At 43.5% G+C, this 14,556-nt stretch overlaps 1 protein-coding gene and 1 long non-coding RNA gene across 5 annotated transcripts in view; one reads left to right on the forward strand and one right to left on the reverse strand.

Annotated features, from left to right (window-relative positions):
• LOC144781142 (uncharacterized) overlaps window positions 1-4,618 on the reverse strand; it is a 55,677-nt gene extending 51,059 nt beyond the window's left edge. Inside the window, exon 1 of the long non-coding RNA XR_013600890.1 lies at window positions 4,395-4,618. This is a non-coding gene — a long non-coding RNA (uncharacterized LOC144781142). The remainder of the gene's footprint in view (window positions 1-4,394) is intronic.
• The window catches only part of BAHD1 (bromo adjacent homology domain containing 1), a 569,963-nt gene that overhangs the window by 226,598 nt on the left and 328,809 nt on the right, over window positions 1-14,556 (forward strand). Inside the window, exon 1 of one of the 4 annotated variants that reach the window (XM_078659803.1) lies at window positions 4,791-5,208. The exons of 1 other annotated variant lie outside the window; for it this stretch is intronic. The gene's annotated coding sequence lies outside the window, so the exon portion shown is untranslated. Of the gene's footprint in view, window positions 1-4,790; window positions 5,209-14,556 lie in introns of those variants that run through there. 2 more of the 4 variants (XM_078659806.1, XM_078659805.1) reach the window with 2 other exon arrangements.

Raw genomic sequence — 14,556 nt, forward strand, 5'->3', positions numbered from 1 at the left:
GAAGCACTGAACTGAGCATTCAGTCTGTACTGCCTCCTTATCCGGTGATAGTGCGACAGACATGGGGCATAAATTAGCCTGTCCCTATAGTGATGAACTGAGGCACATCTATGTATTGTGAATGAATCTTGCAGTTACTGCTTGATTGCACTGATATTGAGAGGGAAGCGTACACCTTTGCTGCTTGTACTGTCCCTTTTTAGTGAGTGAAGAAAACTTGTGGTATTGTTTTCCAAACTTCATTAATTGTGCGCAAAGGAAATGAAATGGGGACATAAAAGAAGGTTGCAGAGAAATACACGTATACAGTATGTTCTTATCTGTGTAATCATGAGGCAAAATGCTGCAATCCTTGTGAAATAATTTAAGTAGGTAATAGACAAACTGCTGAGACCTGTGTGTCAACTGCAGGTCACAGATTATAATCATAGAACACTAAGTGAACAAACATACTTCTGAATTTTCCATGCTTCTTGGCGCCCACAGATTTTTATCCCAGTGAGAAAGCTTGTTGGATTAATTCCTCTAGTGCAGACATTAGTCACAGGCTCGAAATAATTACATATATTAGCGAGTGCATGAGCCTACTGCAGAAGTGTATAATTCACCTCTAGGTCACAATGTCCAATCGTAGTAAGATATTGCCTTTATCTGCAGAACATTCTTTTACTTTGTTAGGTTCAAAACGTTTGTTAAAAATCTAAAAAAATGTGTTTATCAGCTAAAGGTGTAATTGTGTAAAATACTGTATATGTATAGGTAAGAGATGGACTAAACGTTCACAGGATATTTTGTTGTTTCTAGACATCCTGTGATCGTGCGACCCCTACAAACACTGAACCATGCTCTTTGATTCACCCACAACCTCCTATATACACTTCTACCACTGTGCCTTGCGGTTGTGTTTCAAGCTGTTCTAGTTCATGCTCAAAGGCGGACATTCACAGATCCACCTACTGCCGGCAGACTTCCTGCTGCACTACACAATGCCACCTAACAGACGGGCCCAATTCAAAATGGCTTGCATTACCCTCAGAGCTCCGCACTTCTCACCCTCCCATCTAAACAATAAACAGAAAATCTTCGGAGCAGATGGGGGCATCAGAAATGCCCAATCCCTGCTACTGGAACCCCTCACCTTCAGTCAAGAATGGTACAAGAACCAGTCTTTCTCTGGAAGTGCCACCAGGATCAGAACCGACGCTAGGCATGGGCAGCGGCCCAGGGCCCCACACCAGTTCAACACACCAACAGCCCTCCTGTACTCCTGACGATTCAATTGCAGTTGGGCACATGAGAGCGAGGGAGCCCTCCCTGGGCCTCTTAAGGATAGTGTCCTAGTTGCAAGGAGACTTATTTTGCAGGTTGTCCTGCAATTAAACCTCCTACCTGGCTTCCCAATCAGATTCACTGCAGGACGCCCTTTGTCCAGCACTTTACCACCCCCCCAGTTTAACCTCTCAGCCCCTAAGCAATTCTCACACCTTTAGCCCAAAATGGGCTGTGAAAGAGGTGCCTGTAGGTGGCTGAGAGGAGGAAATGTAGCCCAGTAGAAGTCTGAACCAAGCACCTTCCGGAGCCCTGAAGGTGTCACTTATGTAAGTTAGAGGGACCTCGCAGCTTCCCTTTCAGCCAGGGCCCCAAAAGTTCTAGAACCGAAACCTGACCAGAATCAGGAACTCTCCGTCTAACCGCCTGCCTAGTAATCTTCATAAGAGATATCAAGCTCCTTCTTTTTGACAGACATCCTGGTTAATTCACCCTCAATCTTACGTCGTATATACTCCCCCAGTCCCACTGAGGTTCTTGGAGAAACAATGGAGACAATCTCCATCCACCACTAATCAATTTAATCTACCTACGTTCAGCAAGATCAAACTACTATAAACACATCTTCTGTGAAAAAGCATCGCACTTCAGAACCCTCCTCGACTCTGCCAAAAAACTATTTGATCTCAAGAAAAACTCAAACATCTCTCCTACAACCATCAGGTTTTACGATCCTCCCAAAAAAGTAGCAGAATTCCCTATATTCTTTGATGAAAAAGTGAAATCGCTGGTGGATCAGGTCATTCACCCGACTACCCCTAGAGGAGTGCAAATTCTAATTCATTTGGCCGAACTTTGACATCATCACTGAAGATGCCCTCCTTAAAAGCATTCTTGAAACAAAACCCTCAAACCATTCTTTCGACCCAATCCCTAGTGACATCGCCGTTGACTTCTACACCCACACTCTTTCCTATTGGACCAGTCTGGTCAACCTCTTACTCAGCCAAGGCTCACTTCCTGTTGCCCTCAAAACAGGACAAGTTACCCCCAATTCTTAAAAAACCCTCCGCTGATGCGAATGACGTCAACAACTTCCGCCAGATCACCAACTTCCCTTATCTTGCGAAAATCATAGAAAGATGTGTAGCGAAACAACTTTCCCTACATATCAAGGATAACAATCTTCCCGACTAATTCCAATCTTGCTTCATGCAATGCTGCAGCACTGAAACAGCCCTGCTGCAAGTGATCGACGATGCCCTGCGTGTACTTGACTTGGGGGGAGTCTTGTCTCTTGATTCTTCTTGATCTTTCTGCAGCTTTTGACACTGTTAATCACAACACTCTTCTGAACACTTTAAAACAAAGAATGGGCTTGGAAGGTACAGCGCTCAAATGGTTTGCTTCATTCCTCTTGGGTAGAGCTCAATTGATCAAATAGCTAACAGCTTTTTAACTTTAATGGCAGTAGGTCAAGGCGTCCCTCAATGATCTATCCTCGCTCCCACTTTGTTAAATCTTTACTTGGAACCATTGGGAAATCTCCTAAGTAAATCTGGGTCCTTTACCACCTCTATGCTGATGACACCCACATTTACCTGAAGGTGTCTTCCACACACGACATCTCAATCGTCAACACCACTCACAACTCTAGGCAAAATTGGATGTCAGCTCATCAACTCATTCTGAATCCTTCCGAAACTGATTTCCTCCTCTCTACCTCTCTCTCTCTCTCCTGCTCCTCCTCCTGATCAGTCTTGGATGGATAAGTTGAATTTCCTTAACAAACCTATAGTTGTCGACAGTACTAAATCCCTTGGTGTCATACTAGACAAAAGGCTCAATCTGCACTTCCACATCTATTCCATTGCCAAGAATTTGCGTTACCAACTGTACCTTCTCTGGGGTACTCGGCATTTCTTTCCAGAGCAAGACTTAAAAACCTTGGTCCAATCTCTGGTTCTCTCTAGAATGGACTATTGCAGTTCTCTCCTTGGTGGCCTCCCCAAATCCCACCTTTCCCCCTCTTAAATCCATACTCCATTCAGTGGTTCATTTTGTTTATGGGGCCAAAAGAAAAGATCACATCGCACCCATACTGTTTTCTCTTTGATGGATTCCCATTGAAGGAAGGTCGATCTACAAGACTGCCTCTATCAGCCACAAAGCCTTGCACACTTCTTCCCCTCGATACTGGCGAAAAAACTTAAAATCTCAGGCGGCTCTAGACCTTCGTGCAATGCTGAAAACTTACTGCTGAAGCCCCCTACTTTCAGAAGGGAAAGATCTATGCTCAATCCTTCTGAGGCAATGCGGTTAGAATCTGGAACTCGCTTTCTCTTTTACTCTGAACCACCACCTCTACCCGGACTGTCAAAACAGACCTCAAATCTCTTCTCTTCCAAAGACACTTCCAGAATTAATGCATCCCTTTTCATGTCCCTCAAGGCCACTTGGCATTCACCTGAGCCTTTGTTAACATCTATTCTGTACCTGTAATAACCTAATTTATTTTGTGTTTGTCACCTCTTATTTTACTTTTCTAACTATCCGAATTGTATTTGTAACATGTAAGTATGTAAATCTTATGTAATGTATTTGGTTCTATTGTAAAGCGCTTGACACCTTTGGGTAAAGTCTGCGCTATATAAAAATAAAATCTGGCCTGCTCTCGTTTTACCACCCCACCACCTAAATCGACGCTGTTACCATGTTTCACCCTAGCTCATTTGTTGTAACTATTTCTTGTGATAACTCCTGCACACACCCAACGTTGCAAACGTTACTAGTATTGTTACAGGATCTAACACTTGGAAACTGCTTGTTCTAAAGCGCGCTGATGCCTTCGGGCCATGTTTGCGGTATATTAAATTGCAAAAAAAGCAATAAAATGCGTTCCCTACACCGTCAGTCCCTGCCACATGGTGCAGAGGCTGAACTCTTCCTTGTGACTTTACATCTTGTACATTTGCAATTTTTTCCGTTTGCATCTTTTATGTAACGCATGTAATCCTAAATCCTTATGTTTTGCTACTGGTTCTTATGTCAAACGCTCTGACACCTTCGGGTAAAGTTCGTGCTATATAAAATCGCATTAAATAAATAAAAACTATGGCCCTTACCACACCAACTGTGCCCCTTCCTCGCCAGCTGCTACAGCAAAGCTGCTGTACGCCCCCATCCCCTTTACTAAACAGCTTAGACGCCTCCTGATACCGACACTACTCTGCAGCCTCACGGTCAGGTGGAGCTCCGTTTAGCGGGTGTCAGCGTCCGCAGAGTCCCATGGGTTTCTTCCAGCGCTACCTTCCACATCCAGAGCTACATCGTTGGTCCACTCGTGGCTGGGTGAACACTTCCGGAGAGGCGGAGCGAGGCTCTTCCGGGGTATCCGTAAAGACAGTTCATTCCGGACGCGTGGGCCGTCTTCGCCAGAGCGGGCCATTTTTTAACCAATCAGTGGGTTCGATGGGCGGGGTTCCCAGCACGCCCCACCCAGTACCGCCCAATAACATGTCAGTGACTCTGGGCTAGCTTTCCTATTGCCGCTTCCTGCCCTCACTTATTGGAGTCGGTTAGTTTCCTTCGTCTACTGAAGTCGGATAGAGTCGAAACCGAAGCAGAGGGGATCGATTTGAGAGATCTGCTGTCGAGGGACGCGAGGTAAGGCCCTCCCTCGGGAATCTCCTTCCTGACTCGCGAGGGTTGGCACGTATGGGGTGTCTTGTCAATAAGGAAGGGGTTTGTCTGCCTGTCACTTGGCACGAGCAATCCTGCTGATGGAGATGTCAGATCCTGTTAGTTGGCAGAGGTCCGCTATCCGAGTTACCACGGCTCTTCTAGCAAATGAAGGAATCCACTTGTCTCTGCAGATGACGGAGCCACCTTCTGATTGAAATGATGGATCCTTCACCAAAAAAGGTATCCGGTTCACTAGTAAGTAGAGATTAAATTCCCTTATTTTGGATAAGACTCGTTTGTAACTGGTTGTAACGTGCAGTTTATGAGGCGATGTGAACCACGTATAATTGGGGTTAATGTACATTTCAACATGAACGGATCCAATTGTTACTCAGGACGAGGTTAAGTTAAAGACGATACCATTCACCTGGAATCGGGGATGTCGTCCAGTTCATGAAGAAGGCATCCACTTGCAAGTATGAGAATAATTTAATGGAAATGGGATCTACTTACCGCAGGAAAGGAACTCAAGTTCACGGGGAAAGGATCCACTTGAGCTAGGCATAAGGTCAAGCCCGTGGTGAAGGGGTCCTCGAGTGGGAATGAGGTACAGTTCAAAAGCAAGGACCCACTTGTTATTCAGATGACGTCCAGTTAATGGGAATTAGTTCCGATTCACGGAGAAGGGATCTACTTAGAACCCCGAAGGGGAGCCTTGTCAATTAATTTAGGATTTGCCTTCCTTTTGGGGATGTTTTTGAATACAGAGGGATCTATCTGTAGTTGGAGGTGTAAGTAAGATTTCTGCCTCCTTTCACTGGGGGTGTAGGATTCTCCTGATTATACAGTGAATATTTCACTATGAAATTAGCATGACCCACCTGACTGCACAGTGTGATTTGATGATGCACCTACCTGCTGCCCCCGTAAGTGGTAATCGTTTTAGTGATGGAGGCAGCAAAGCACTCGATAGCCGAGGTAAAGGAGTGGTATTCTGTCCTGGTGGAACATGTACGAAGGAAGAAGCTTTCTTTTGTTTCTGCGATACAGGCATGGTGTTATTTATTTTGGTTTCACATTTCAGTGTGCGTTTAGAAGGACATTAGAGGTGCGTGTTCTACCTGTATGCCACTTTTGATGGAACATGCTGTTTAATCGCAGAGATATGCCCGTTGTAGTACAATAGTTTAAGGACCAAGACACATTTTGTCTTTGAAAGCTTTAATCCCATGTATGTTCCTTATCTCTAGCGACTTTCATCTGTGCATGAAGTGTAGCACATTGGGCCTCATCTCATTAGATGTTGGACACCATGCCCATAATTAATTTCAGGTGTCTGCCTGCCCTCTTTCAAATGGAGTTCTGCAGGGTCACTAAAAGACCTTTCAGAAACGCAAGAATGGATGTTCATCTTCTAGGCAGCCTGGTGACTTTATTCCAGATTGCTGCATCTAGTCAGCAGGATAGACACAAAATATAAATGCAATCATATGTTGGTATTTATAAAGCACTAGTTCGCTGAACTTTCTTCACGCCGAATTCATAACTAACAACACAGTACTAAATTTACATACATTTAATGAGTTGTTAAAAGCGAGAGTCTTTATAGATTGGGAAAATCTCAGGAGCAAGGGGATAGAACGTAGCTAGACTGGAACTTTCTTCTATGTCCAATGTGAACTGGTCATGAGGGCATAAGGAATGATTAGAAAGATGAAAATATGCTTAATGCAGGCACAAAAATATACAGGTTAAAAAGATTCACTCGTGAAAATGTATATAAAAATGTGTTCACTTCTGCAATTGACACCCCTCCTCCCCAACAAATTTACAATCTCGGTAAATATCGTGCTGTTCAGAAACAGTCTTCCCACTTGTTTTTTCCACCTCTAACTGCCTGTCCTCCCTTCTACTGTCGCTGTTCCTTTCTTTTGCCAGTACTGTATATTCTCCTTTGTAGCTAGTTGTATGTGCACCCCTCTCTGACCTTCCTTCTTTCTACCATTACTGTGTTCTGACTCTTATTGCCCTTTGTAACTTTAATTCTCTTTCCCTGATCTCTGTTCTCTCGCCACCACTCTCTCTCTTTGCTCTCTCTCTGTCTCTTCCGCCTCCCCCCTTCAGTATGTGGATGACTGTCTCTTAGTAATACCTCTGCCCTTCGGGGACTGGATCTGTCTACCTAAAATTGAACAAAACTGTATTGATATGACATGATACAACAGTAATGACAATGTTATTACTTGCTATATAACAAAGAACATGGCACTTATTACCTTTTAATATTTGCAATACATACATATATACCTGCATATCGATGCATCCATTTTCAAATCTAAATTTATACATGCATGAATCATTCTAACCTGTATATTACTCGTGCTTGTTGTGAGTATATTTTCATCTTTCTAATTGCTCCCTACACTCTTATGACCTGTTCACACTGGGCGTTGACAAACTTCTAGTTTATCTCTGTTTCATCCCCTCGCTACTTAGTTTTTGCACATCTTTAAAGACTCTTCCCTTTAACCATGCTCATTACATGTGTGTACATTAAATATTGTGGTGTTAGTTGTGTACTCATTGTCAATAATCTTCAGTGAACTAGCGCTTTATAAATACCAAATTAACATATGATTGAATTTATATTTCATGTCTATCCTGGTGACAAGATACAGCAATCTGTTTTTTGATGATCTTTGCTTATTTATATATGCATAAATGCAGGTTTGTTTTCAGGAGTTGGTGTAATCTTTAAGACTTCAGTTTTGAACTAATATTGATGTACGACTCTAGATAGAATTCAGTTTGTTCTGCATATTGTATAAATGCTCAATATAAAATTTAAGAATCTGAACAACGGGTTTTCAGTCATACCCATTCAATGTACTTGGATTTGCGCTCTTGGATACGTAACTACCCATAGCCACAGGTGTCTGGTAATTTTACTTTATATCTTTTTTGAAGCATTTGTCTCTATAAATATCGCTCATGATAACAGCAGCCCAGTAGGGAGGTTTATTTTTCTACCAACCCTGTGTCCTATTCTGCATATGTTTGCCCAGCTAGGGCCAGACTGCTATTGGTGCTTTGTGTGCCTAAACAAACTGGTCTATTTATATTGCTTTCCTTGCACCAGAAAATTGTTGGGAATTTTAAATTGGTAAGGAATACAGAGTAAAAACAACAATCTTTTGAAGGATGATGATCTAAGCTGATACTGTTTTGTATAGTTCACTTCGAATTGCTTATCTCTCGGAGCAGTACTTCTAAATATATAAACTATGAAACATTCCAATTCGTTATGTTTGATTTTGCCTCAATTTATTTATTATCTCAGTTGTGCACATTGTTGGTCATGTGGAATCCCACCATGTTAAGTCATTCCAATGTGGCAATGGAAAACCATACTTATCAAGCTTCTGTGTTTTATTTTTTACGCATAACAGACATCGTCATTAGCTCTTCTAATAAATTGCAAAACCAATATTGCCAGCAAGAAAATGATTAATTTGCAGCGAAATCATCACTTCTTTGCGTAGAGGAGGGGGGTATGCTTTTGGGTTTCTATTTTTCATTGTCTTTCTTGCCACAGAACTTGTTCCGTTCGAGATTTCACTTCTGTTTGTGTTTACTCGTTTCCATCAGCAGTGTATGGACAGGTGCCTTATATCACATGACCATCTTAAGCTGTTTATCTTTTGGGTAACTTCCTGAACTGTAATGAGTGATGTGTAAAAATCCAGGTTGGTGTTTCCCCTCTAACTTTCCTTTCCATAGAGTAATTTCCTGGGTTTTTAAAATATGATCTAGAAGTTGGATTACTTAGTTGCATTGGCTGGTTATATTTTCATACTGTGGAAGGCATCATCTCTGCGACAGAATGTTTCCTACACAACTCCCCCCCCCACAATGGCTGTGTGTGTTGTCTGGTAATTTAGTGCCCAAGCGAGTTCGTGCAATTTAGCTGAACCTAAAAATGTTACTGTTTATATCTGAATTCTTAGTTGCAAAGTGAGACCACCTGTTTCAGCTCTGTAACCCCCGTTTATAAAGCTTATGTGCACACGTAGTATAGTATATCATTGCAAACTATTGCTGAAACATTTCTGTGAGTATTTTTCACAATCTAAATAGTTTGGGCCAGCCAGATAGTCTATCAAATTTTCGTTGATATATCCGAATTGTCAGAGTTATCTTTCCAAATAGTTTTTGTAATGGTTCAGTTTGTGTCCCATGATGTGTACTGTGTTTTATATTGTAGTAGTCATTTAATTTGCATATCCCTAGTGCGCTTAAAGTTAAGCAGAGTTCTTCATTGTTGATGGTGGCAATGGTTCTTGTCATTGGAGTTGCGTCTTTGCCCACGCTTTTCTTACCTATAAAATGCGCTACTAATTCAGCTCCTGTTTCCAGAAACAACTGTATTTTACCCGATTCTGTGGGTGTGTTGAACTGTCTTTGATTATACGTTTGTTCCACTTTTCTTAACATCACGTTGTGAAGCACACGCTTCCAATTTGGCTAAGTCGTGCTGTACAGATTTCTAAACAAATGAAATAAATTGGGCAAAATGTGAATGGACTGGATTGCTAGCTCTATAGTTTCCGTACTTGCTTTTGTGTCAAGAACCACCTAAGGTCCCTGCCCTCCAGGATGAGTAGAGCAAGAATGACATGGGTGTAAGTTGTGTTGGCTGGTCTGTTGCTGCAGTGGGCCCATTGAGGCGTACATCACTGGAGAGTGGTTGCTGGCTGCTGCCGCTATGTGGAGACTTGTGTATGTGCACTGCTCTGCTCAGGTAGCACATACAGTGAACACAAAATTAAAGAAAGATGAGATTGGGGTGTATTGGATTGGAGTGGGGTGAATTGTGGTGTATTGGAGTGGGGTGAATTGGAATGGGGTGGGTGGATTTGGGTGAAGTGAATTGAATTGGCGTGGAGCGAATTTGGAGTGAAGCAGATTGGAGTGGGGTGGATTGGAATAGACAGTATGTTTTGGATTGGAGTGGGGCAGATTGTTTTGGATTGGTGAGGGGCAGATTGTTTTGGATTGGAGCGGGAGCAGGTTGTTTTGGAATGGTGAGGGGCAGATTAGAGTTGGGCAGGCTTTTGGATTCAAGTGGGGCAGATTGGAGTGGACAGATTGTTTTAGTATGGAGTAGGGCAGTTTTTTTTAGATTTGAGTATGACAGATTGTTTTAGATTGGAGTGGGGCAGATTGTTTTAGATTGGAGTGGGGCAGATTGTTTTAGATTGGAGTGGGGCAGATTGTTTTAGATTGGAGTGGGGCAGATTGTTTTGGATTGGAGGGGGCAGATTGTTTTGGATTGGAGGGGGGCAGATTGTTTTGGATTGGAGGGGGGCAGATTCTTATGGATTGGAGGGGGGCAGATTGTGTTGGATTGAGATGGGGCAGATTGGAGTTGGGCAAATTGTTTTGTATTGGAGTGGGTTAGGAGGGTAGATTAGAGTGGATTGAATTGGGGCAATGGTTTGGATTGGAGTGGAGCTGATTGGGTGAGGTGGGGTGGATTGTTGTGGGGGAGGATAGGAGTGGGTGAATTGGGGTGTAATGCACGTGTTTTGTGTTAAAGCCTCACTTCAGAAATTACATTTAAGAAAGAAACAGTGCTGCTTTGCAATAAGATAATCCTCCTCTTTAGAGAACAGTGCCTGCAAGCAACAAAAAAAGCAAACATGAGTGCAAAGTGAGAAAAAAAGACTTGGCAAAATATAAGAAAGTTAACTATAGAATATAAATGTTTGCAATTTTAATTGTCCTGTTTGGGACATTTTTGCCAGACACACGCCTTCTGTGTCCAGGGCACTAAAAGTTAAAAAAGAACAAAATAGGATCTCAATCACGTCGGGTGCAGCGGAAAGGCACTCATTTAATTGTATCAAATCCGTGCTTGGTCCCTGGTCCCCAGAGAGGAACAGATATTATACAAGGCCTGCCTTGACGAATTACGAGGCTGTAAAGACGAGTACCATGCAATTCAACAAATGGCAAGCAATGGACGATCTCCAAGCCTTTTTCTGTATACAAGAGTGTTTCGCAAGCAAGAAGCATTCACTAGCACGTGCTCTTGCAGGGTCAACCCTTAAAAGGATACAAGGTAGTTCTCGTCCTTGTGATGGGACTTTGATACCGAGTGGTAATTGGCACTTCTCAAAGAATACAGTGTAGCTTGGTTAAGTCTTGCACATCAATTGCTTAATTTATAATTTTGCTAAACTTCTTTCAAGTTAGCGTTTAAATCAGAATAAAGTGCAGTTATTATTTGCACTCAGGAGGTTCCTCTTGTAGCTGTTCCTCTAAGTCGCAGTGAAAGGGCAGATAGCACCTTATGCAATTGTCAAGCTACCGATAGGGAAAAATGCAGTGCAGTCAGTCTGCAGTTACAAAAAACTCCTTCACCACCTTGGAGCTGTTTTTCAGCCTGAAAAACACTTCTAGGTTGATGAAACCGCACAAAGCTTGCCTTGCAGTATAGCTACCATCCACCCATTTCATGAACTCGGGGACTGCCGTAATGTCAGACTTCAATGCAGTCTGTTATTTACATTTAAAGGTTGGAGGGTTACTCTTTCTCCAACTTGCATCAGAAATCGGGAGTAGATTGTAAGTCATAGTAACAAAGTTATTTACAGCTGTAAACACGAGGTTATGACCAAAAATTTCTTATAATTCACAAAGGTTTTCCTGGGGTCCATAGATGCATTTACTATTGTGGATTTGTATGCCACTTGTGCGTAGAAAACGTTACCTTTCAAGGTGCGGTTTGCCTTTGAAGTTTGTTTGCCCACAAACATGTATGATTTGACTCTTCTCCAACCTCCATCCTTTAGGACCCAGGCCTCCAAACTAGCTGGTCTCTGTTTTGGCCTCCTCCGATCGGTACGCAAAATACTGCCCCTGATTCCTTATCTATCCCGGAAACTTCTAATACAGGGTCTGATCATGTCCAGATTGGACTTTAGCAACGCGATCTACCTTGGGGCCCCTGAGGCCACCCTGAACAGACTCCAACAAGTTCAGAACGCGGCCGCACGACTGTTACATAACATCCCTATGTCTCGCTCGGCTAAACCAACTCTGAGGGCATTACACTGGTTGCCCATACGGGAAAGGGTGAAATTCAAATCCCTCTGCCTTGCGCACAAAATTCTGCAAGGCAAAGGTCCCCCAGTCCTGCAAAAGTTGGCGGTCCCATATAAAGCCGTCAGAAGCCTACGCTCGGACCAGCAACACCTGATCTGTGTCCCCAGAGTAAAAAGGGCCCGTTCAGGAGGAAGGAGATTCTCCGTCTATGTCGCCGCCCTCTGGAATGCCCTCCCCCTAGGCCTACGCGCAGAACCCTGTATCCTGCGTTTTCGGAAACAGTTGAAAACCCTTCTTTTCTGCTAAACCTCCTTCCCCCTCTTCTGTTCGTTCCTTTACTCCTTCTGGCATAGCGCTGGGATGCTCCAGGGTAACCGTGCGCTGTACAAAACCGATCTAATAATAATAATAATAATAATAACCTGGAAATGTTTGAAGGTGGAATAACTCTTTTTCTAGATGAGGGCGAATCACTCCCTGATTTGGCGGCATTGTAGGGGAATAGGGAAAAAACCTAATGTATACTGGGGCGGAGATCTAAACCTCTGCCTATACTTTTTTTTTAGTTTTGTTTTGGTACTAGGGTGCTCGCTATACATTATTTCCATCCAGGCATTACTTATGTTGAAAGGTACTCAGAAAGCCGTGCGTCTGTTATGTTGTTTTTTTTTAAACTGCAGATTGAAGTCCCCAGGCATCTCCTATCTCTAAGGCTTAAAAAAGGTTACATAATCTGTAGCTAGGTGTCCTTTTAGGGAAAAGAGAAGCTTGATGCCCCCCTCACTGGTACACACAGACCCTGAAAGGAACACACATCTCTCACTGCCGAGATGTGAAGCTGCAGCTCCGAGGTTTCAATCTTAGCTGACTTCTGAGGAAGATAAACTCAGTGCCCTGAATTGAGTAGTAGACCTCTAACCATCTTCTATGGTGCAAGACAGCAGATCTGTAGTTTCAAGCTCTATCTGCACTAGTCTGCTAAAATAATGGCGTTGACAACACTGTTTCATAAGATGGGCCTTGCTGCTGCCGGCTCTGAATACTATTAACAGGTGTAATCCTACTTTATGGTTATGTGTCTTTGTTATTTGCAAAATAGAAGTTATTTAAAGTAAAATAATATTCATATTTTAAAATTATCTGTATGTTTACTAAAATGCATTACATTCTTGCAACTAAGTGCAGTCAAAAAATAATATCAGTTTAGCAAATTCCGAGCATGCACGCTAATCATCAGTCTCACTTGCTGTTGCTGCGCTTACTGCGACAGGCACCCGCTGTTTATGAGCCAAAAAACACTCATTGGGCACAATTCTAAAACAATATCAATACATCTACAACCAGAGGTTTACAACATTGTATGGGCAAGCTGTGACACTCGTAGGGTTTCAGCCATACTCTAGGCAAGCTTTTGTGAATTTACAATTGCGACTGCGCAGAAGCATTACTGCATGCATGTGGAGTGGTGTGGCTCACTAGTTAGAGGCGGCAGACCTGAGACCAGAGAACGGGCTGGGACCAGGGTTCGATTCCCGACGTGGCAGGGTCTTGGACCAGGATCAGCGGACTCGATAATTCTCGCCTCGGTGCCTACTCTATCCAGGGACCACACTCGGTAACTCTGGGCATTAAGCTTGCCTCATCTCCACAACGGCCCCTCACAAACGTCAGGGATGCCTGGTTTCACCTTGGAGACTCCCAGGAGGAACTATCTCACAGGGAAAGCCAGGACGGGTTCCCCAGCGGTCTATAGCGCTACGAGGCCTGCGGTGCGGGTAGCAGTGCGCTTTACAAGACACACTTTCATGTACGAAGTTCCCAGTTGCGCATGGGAAAATTCCATTGCTATTATGCTTTTGTTTATTGCGCAAGGAAGATATATTTTTCTTGTGTAGACAGACCCCTGTTCCTGTCCTCCCAGCGTATGCTTATTAAAGAGGCTATTTGCGCATCTAGGTTACATTTACACGTGCTTGGTGAATCAAACTCGTTGTGCCACCATCAGATCACCAGCATTGTATAACGCGCAACTTTGGAAGGTGAGCCCCAAATCTCGTAATTCTATGGGAAGCAGACCCTTCCAGGTGTCACTCTACGTGCCCCTTGTGCCCTCTGTTTTTTTGCTTCCTGAATACGCACTTTCGGAAACGCTCCACTTGTGGTAAACGTCACAAGGAAAGAGACTGTAGAGCCCAGTCCGAGATGGCGCTGCGTGCACAGTGTCACCGGAAGCAGCAGCACTTCGCAGAATCCAGGCAGGAGTTTAAACAGAAGCTAACGGTGCTAGAGCCCGAGTGAGTCATTCTAAGAGCAGTATTTCGGGGGCTCTGCAAGGGGGGCCCCTAACGCATGCCACGCCCGTGGGCCACGTCAGAGCTGCCGCAGACCCTAACAAAAAAGGCCGTTGTGCGTTCAGTGCTGACAACACGGCGAAATGCAGATACTGAAGACATACGTCAGAGGAGATATTCAAACGTAAACACTGCAGGAACC

Source organism: Lissotriton helveticus, chromosome 9, assembly GCF_964261635.1.
Source record: "Lissotriton helveticus chromosome 9, aLisHel1.1, whole genome shotgun sequence".
NCBI classification, from domain to species: domain Eukaryota; kingdom Metazoa; phylum Chordata; class Amphibia; order Caudata; family Salamandridae; genus Lissotriton; species Lissotriton helveticus.